The sequence below is a fragment of the Ursus americanus genome, chromosome 19 (assembly GCF_024610735.1).
Source record: "Ursus americanus isolate L20-20 chromosome 19, mUrsAme1.1.p, whole genome shotgun sequence".
Taxonomy (NCBI): domain Eukaryota; kingdom Metazoa; phylum Chordata; class Mammalia; order Carnivora; family Ursidae; genus Ursus; species Ursus americanus.
In genome coordinates, this window is record NC_142145.1 from 39,790,123 (window position 1) to 39,797,222 (window position 7,100).

At 34.3% G+C, this 7,100-nt stretch overlaps 1 non-coding gene across 1 annotated transcript; it reads left to right on the top strand.

The window, feature by feature from the left end:
• Positions 1-5,899: 5,899 nt before the first annotated feature.
• On the top strand, positions 5,900-6,004 carry LOC148108497 (U6 spliceosomal RNA). Its single transcript, XR_015727820.1, has one exon. It is a non-coding gene; the product is annotated as a U6 spliceosomal RNA (small nuclear RNA).
• Positions 6,005-7,100: the final 1,096 nt, after the last annotated feature.

Sequence of the window (7,100 nt, forward strand, 5' to 3'; positions counted from 1 at the left end):
TCCTCGTTTTATAAAATACATTGACTGTGCCATGTGTGCAGTAAAGATGATAGAAAACAATGTTGCATAGTATGCAAAATTGATCGACGTGTAATGGTGTATACCTTTGAGTTTTTTTCCTGAAGTTTAATAATATTCTGAGTTTTTATAAAAATAGACTTGCTCAAACATATCAATTGGTAGTTATTTTCACTTCTAACTCATTTACGTGAATTGTTTCTTCAGTTTAGAGATGTGGGACACATACATTTTGATTCTTTGCTGTCACAAACTATTCAACTTATTTTAACTGACAATTCTAAAAGCATTCCATTTTTTAAATGCCTGTGGAACATAACATTCTAAATATTGACTGAAAGAGGTGAAATTTGTGAAAACATTACATCCCGTATCTGAAGCAATAACTCGGTTGATGAAAGCCACGGTGATGTCCAGACTACTAGAGAATGCAGGTAGATGAATGGGGGGAGGAGGGGTGAGAGGGAAAGATAGAGGAAGAGAGAGAGAGAGGCGGAAAGTAAGGCTGTTTGATTCAAATCCCATGAGAGTGGAAAACAAACCTGCCTGAAGACCTTCCTCCATACTGGTCCTTGGAGGCCCTGCAATGCATTTTGCAGTTCAGCTCATTTGCCTTTAGGACTTCAGCAGACACGAAATATATACTAAATAACCTTTTGGAAAAGTATCTGAAGTAACTAATATCACTCAGAATACTGTTAGGGGCATGTTGCTGTCATGGCTGTCCCCTCTGAGAAGAGACAGAATAATGGGTGGAAATTCAACTTTGAAAGAACACTTTACTAAAAACGATCTCAATTCTTTTTTGATGTACAAGAAGAGGAATTTGCAGATTCTTTTAGCAGTTAATTTGATGTAGGGAATACGTTTTTCACTTGCTTATCCAGTTTGGAAACTACGATCCTTTTTTTATAGCTACTTTTTACTGAGGGCTTGCAACATTTCAGCACCATTCTGAGCACTTAATGAGTATTGTTTATTGTATCTACAAGCGATGCTGTGACGTAGCCGTTAGTAACCTCGTTACATAGTTACATAGAGAAAGCAGGGGCACCGAGGAACCTGGGGTCATTACACAGCCAGAGTCTGGATTTAAGCACAGGTTCGCGGGACTTCAATGTTTGTGTTCTTAATTTCTTCCACGGTACCATTCTCATTAGTCTCTCAGAATGTCTTATGCTCTGATTTTCTGTGCTGAAGTTAATCTCTTTGCTAAGTCAAGTTTGTGGGAAATCTAACCAATTAATCAAAAACAGAACTCCCATAACTATGCTGTTTTCTTTCCCTGTAACTGCTGATGTTCTCTCATGTGTCATCCCATCAACACATCCCATGCTGATCTAATTGGTTACCAGTTAGTCCTCGATTCCTTGGTAATCTGATTTTCAACCTCGCCATTTTATACTGAGGAAATGCTGTGCGATGTAAAAATGAACTAAGATGAGTCCCTTACGTCAGGATAAAAATTATTATCTTGCCTTATTTCCTAATAATATTAAGAAAATTCCTTGTCATTGAAAACCATATTCACGTAAAGTCACCAATTAACTTTCAGAGTGGAGTTCGTTTCTCATTTTATTGAGTTTACTGAACCCCTTTTCTGGAATTGACCTCAGTGACTTTTTTTTTTTTTACTTTTTTATGTTTTGAATTAAAAAAGGGATTTATCTATTTATTTGTCAGAGATAGAGAGAGAGAGAGGGCGAGAGAGCATGAACGGGGGAACAGCAGGCAGAGGGAGAAGCAGGCTCCCCGCTGAACAAGAAGCCCTATGCGGGACTGGATCCCAGGATCCTGGGATCATGACCTGACCCAGAGGCAGATGCTTAACTAACTGAGCCACCCAGGTGTCCCTATGTTTTGACTTTTATATTTTAATCTTTGATAACCTTGTTCTCTTCTTCTGGAATGTTCTTGCCCCTTCTACATTTATTCCAATCTAATTTATTTTTCATTAGATTCTAAGTTTTTCCTGATTTCTTCCAGGAAAAATTATTCTTTGTGCTTTGACGGTAACTACCATTTTTCTGAGATTATTTATTGTGTTTGTACCTGTGGTGGCTTCTCCCATTGGAAAGGAAGCCTCAAATTGTGAGGAATTATTTCAGAGCTGTATTTGTTCTTCTACCAGGTCTAGCACAATGAATAGCACATGTGAGTTTTCAATAAATATTTGCTAAATTGAACTAGGTTTTATTATAGTATATTGTCAACAATTAGAAACTTGACCAATATAAAATATTTGCTGGGAAAATAATGAGATGGGACATTATTTGAGTAGCTATTATCCATGTAAGTGTGTTTTTGTCTCTGTAGTTCATGGCCATGAAAATGATACAGGAGATAATCAACTAGTAATTTAGTTTTATTTCCCATCATTAAAAAACCTATACATGTCTTCAATGAATCAAAGTGTTCAAAATGATATTCTTCTTAGAGTGAAATCCATCACATGCAATGTTTTACACCATCTTGAAAGAAATGTTCTTTGGAGCCATTTAGAATCAAGATAAATTTATGTAAAATGTAAATGATAAAATTTCAAGGATTTTCTTTCTACCACATGTGTAGCATTTTCTGGGAAGATGTTATTGATTTGCAAAATAAAAACAATAACATTAAATGCAGTACACTCTAAATTCGTGGTTTGGAGGATTGGAGATCTGGAGATGAGGCTTCTCTATAGGAGCCTTGAAGTGAGTGTTGATGTTTCAATTAGTGCCAATTCACAGCCTACGAGAGCTGTGGAGAGCTACCATCTGGTGGCCTACTACACACAGAGAAGAGATGAATGTCTCGTGGATATAACTAACTTCCTGATAGATAATTTCTCTGTGAATAAATCCTCAGAGCAATTCAAGTGTATATTTATTTCAGCTTTTTATTGGAATGGATGAGACAGGTGAACAAATATCCATTAAGGAGTTACTGCCTTTCATGGAACTTATGGTGACAAGGAGGCAATATAAAGTTTTCAATCATTCACAGAAGAATTGTGCGGCATGGTTTTAAGACATCCAATGGCACGCTTGGATAGAATAAATGTCTGTTGTTCTCTTCGATTAATATTCCAAATGTTGAATTTGAAGCCCAAAATCATGTGGATTTATTTTAAAGTTCAGCTATAAACTTCCCAAAGTTATAACCCAGCCAACCAGGAAGGCTTTGAGCTGAGAATTTTGTGGTTCATGTTGCTTGAGGTTGAATATGGCAATATGATATTAGACAGCTTGTTGTCAGCTTCTAAAAATCATTACACCCACAGAAATTCTATTTGGCCCACCAAATTTGCACTCTTCCATCTCATATTTCCTAGCATTCTATCTGCCTTGCTGTTTCACATCATGAGGCTAAAGCAACAACTTGCAGAAAAGTAGAGTCCATCTCCTCAAAAATACCAGATTTCTTCCAAAATTGAGTTATATGGGCAAGGAAATGAGAGAATGACTATATTTAATTAAGTTTTCTCAGACTAAATCCTGAATTTTATTAAGCTCACTGAATATTTAGGTTATCAGCATTCGGATTGGCATTTACTTTCCATTTCTCATTCATGCTACTCTTCAATATAGGCTAGTGACATAATGACAGTTTATTGAATGCTTATTAAATGGCAGATCTTCTGTGAAATCATAATATGCATTTACCATTTAACGTTAAAAATCTACCTCTAGGGTAGTTACTGTTGATAAGGAAACTAGCACAAAGTCACCAGCTGGGAAGCAGTTGAGCCAAGGTTCAGATTCCGTTGCATCTCGTATGCCTGTGCTCATTGACGGAATGACATTTGTCTTAAATGTTTATATTTACAAACCCTTATTCTATAGTGCATATCTCCAAAGATATTGCATCATATTTTAGATCTCCTCCAAATAGTTAACTTATTATAGTAAATAAAGTGATCATAATTCAATTGGTGATATTTGAGATCTTTGGATGTATATACGAAACCATAAAGAAAAAAGGTAGGACTTATTCTAGGAAAAACATACTCTTTCTTTAAAAAGCACCTTATTGAGGTATGATTGGTATACAAAACCCATAAATAATTAATATATCAACTTGACAAGTTTGGAGATAAATATACACCAGTGAAACCATCATCACAATCTATACCATGAACATACCTATCATCCAAAAGTTTCCTCCCACCCTCTTTATTATTATTATTATATAATAAAAGTTAACATAAGATTTACCTTCTTAGAAAAAATTTTAAGCATATACAATGATGTTATTAACCATTGGTAGTATGCTGTACATAGATCTCTAAGACTTACTCATTTTTTATAACTGAAACTTGTACCCTTTTACTAATAGTGCTTTATTTCCTCCTCCTCCCATCCCTTGGCAACAACTATTCTACTCTCTGCTTCTATGATTTTGGCTACTTTAGATTTCTCATAAAAGTAAAGCCTTATAAATTCCTCATAAATAAGAAATAAATTCCTCATAAATAAAAAGCCTTGATTATGATGAAATTTCATAGATGTGTACTTATCCCCAAACTCATCAGATTGTCTAAATGAAATATGTATAGCTTTTAGTATGTCAATCATACCTCAATAAAATGACTAAAGAAAAGAGAGATAAAGAACAATTTTAAAAAAGCTTAACAACAAAAGAAACAATCAGTAAAATAAAAGTTAACCTACAGAATGGGAGAAAAATATTTGCAAACTTTATATCTGATACAGGGTTAATACCCAAAATAGATAAGAAACTCTTAAAACTCAATATCAAGGAAACAAATAATAATCCAATTAATAAATGAGCAAAGGAACTGAATCAACATTTCTTCAGAGAAGACAGTACAAATGACCAACAGGTATATAAATGATCATTAATGATCAAGGAAATTTAAACCAAAGCCGTAATGAGATATCATCACACAGCTGTTAGAATGGCTATCATCAAATAGACAAAAGTAACAAATGTTGGTAAGAATGTGGAGCAAAGGGAACCCTTGCACACTTTTCATGAGAATGTAGATTGATGAAACTACTATGCACAGCAGTATGGAGATTCCTCAAAAAATTAAAACCAGAAAGATCATATAATTCATTAATCTCACGTCTCTCTCTTTCTCTCTCTCTCTCTCTCTGTGTATGTGTGTGTGTGTGTATATAGAGAGACTCTTCTATCAGGATCTTCAAGAGCTATCTGCACTCCCATATCCATTAAATCATTATTCACAAAAGCCAAGACATGAAAGCAACCTAAAAGTCCGCAGGCAAATGAATGGATAATGAAAAAGTGGTATATACCACAATGCAATATTATTCAGTCTTAGAAAAGAAGGAAATCCTACCATGGTGTGACAACGCGATTGAATCTGGAAACTAAATATATTCTAACATTGAATAATCTGCCTTATTTGTTATATTTATTTATGCCTGTATATCACATTAGCCTAATATTATATTTCTATAGAGCTATTTAAGTGCTTAAGTTATGATATAACACAAGCATTGATTGCTTTATTTATTTATTGGTTGTTGCTTTGAAATCTTTAATGATGTAAGAAATCCTGGAAGCTACATTACAAGAAGTGTTCTCTTTCAGCTGAGCTGAACTTATTTATAGCCTTATTCTTATTATGTCAGCAGCTATCTGTAAACATTATTATGCACCAGATCTATTTCAAATCTTCTTTATATGAAGTAGTACTCTTTTCTGAAAGAACCTATACCTTAAGCTTTCCAGGAACATATTTGCTTCTATTAAAGCTTATCAAAGATTTTCTAGTACAACAATATGCTAATATGAACATCTGATATCTATATTTTCATGTATGAAAAACTTGCCTCTTTAATACAAATATAAAAAATGTAAGAGTTTAATATAGGTCCTTGACAATGTTTATTAAAAACTAATAGTAGCATTTGCTTTGACAACACACACACTGAAACTGAAACAATGCAGAGAAGAGTAGCATGGCCCTATGCAAGAATGACATGCAAATTTGCCAGTGTTCCATACCAAAACAAATAAACAAAAACTAACAGTAAATACAAGGACTACAACATTTCCTTTAAAAAAGCATGATTGTTATAATGAAAAGCAAATTGGATATGTGCATGTGTTTAGCTAATAGATATGTGGGTCAAAAACATATTGTTGAAGCTTAGCTGAATTTATCTACAGCCTTATCCCAATGATGTCTATAGCCATCATGGGATCAGCAAATCTTGATGAGACTCTGATCCAAATCAATGTCTTACTTGTCTATATTGCTACAGAGGACCAAGGCGATGATGGAAAAAATATTAAGGGATATGGATCTAATGGAGACACTAGTTCAAAATGCATCATGACCTAAGATAATACCACTCAACAATTTGCTAAATAAAATCAGAGAACTTTCATGACCATAGTAATACTGAATCATTTATCTCCAGGCAATTTATATTTGATACTGCCCTTAAGCTATTTTCCATGTCTCATGACTCCTATACTTAATGCAGCATTTCAACTTCACCCTATTCCTTTCTGAGCCTGTGTGGAACAATTAGAAGCAGATTAGTAACTATTTATTTTGATGATAGGTGTTTTTCTGTGTGTAATAGAAAAAGAGATTCAGAGTGCATGATGCTGAGAAATCATTCTGTAGCTGTGCTTTCCATCTCGACCCTGAGGGAAGAAAAGCTCTCGATGTTGATGAGAAGGACTGTTTGCACAGTACATCCATAAACTCAGTAGCTATTTTTCTTTTGTAACATTTTAAAAATTATTATTAGCAGTTAAATAATACTACTGATTATTTTTATGCCATTATGTATTTCTCATGTTCAATTACTTAATGGATGGAGATTATTTTTGCTCAGCATTTTAATAGAGCCCTTGGTTAACAATGCACTATTATCTTGGTCTATGCTTGCTTGCCTTTTTGTTATGATACAAGATAAAACCACAAACCAGCACACATAGCAAAAATTCAACCCTGCATGTAGCATATATCTGTGGATGTGCTATTCCCCTATCCCGTTCTCCTACCTCCCCTTGTTTTAGGACAGCCGCCATTTCGAAAACCATATGTTAGAGTTGCTATACAATACTATGCTATGCTACACCATACTATA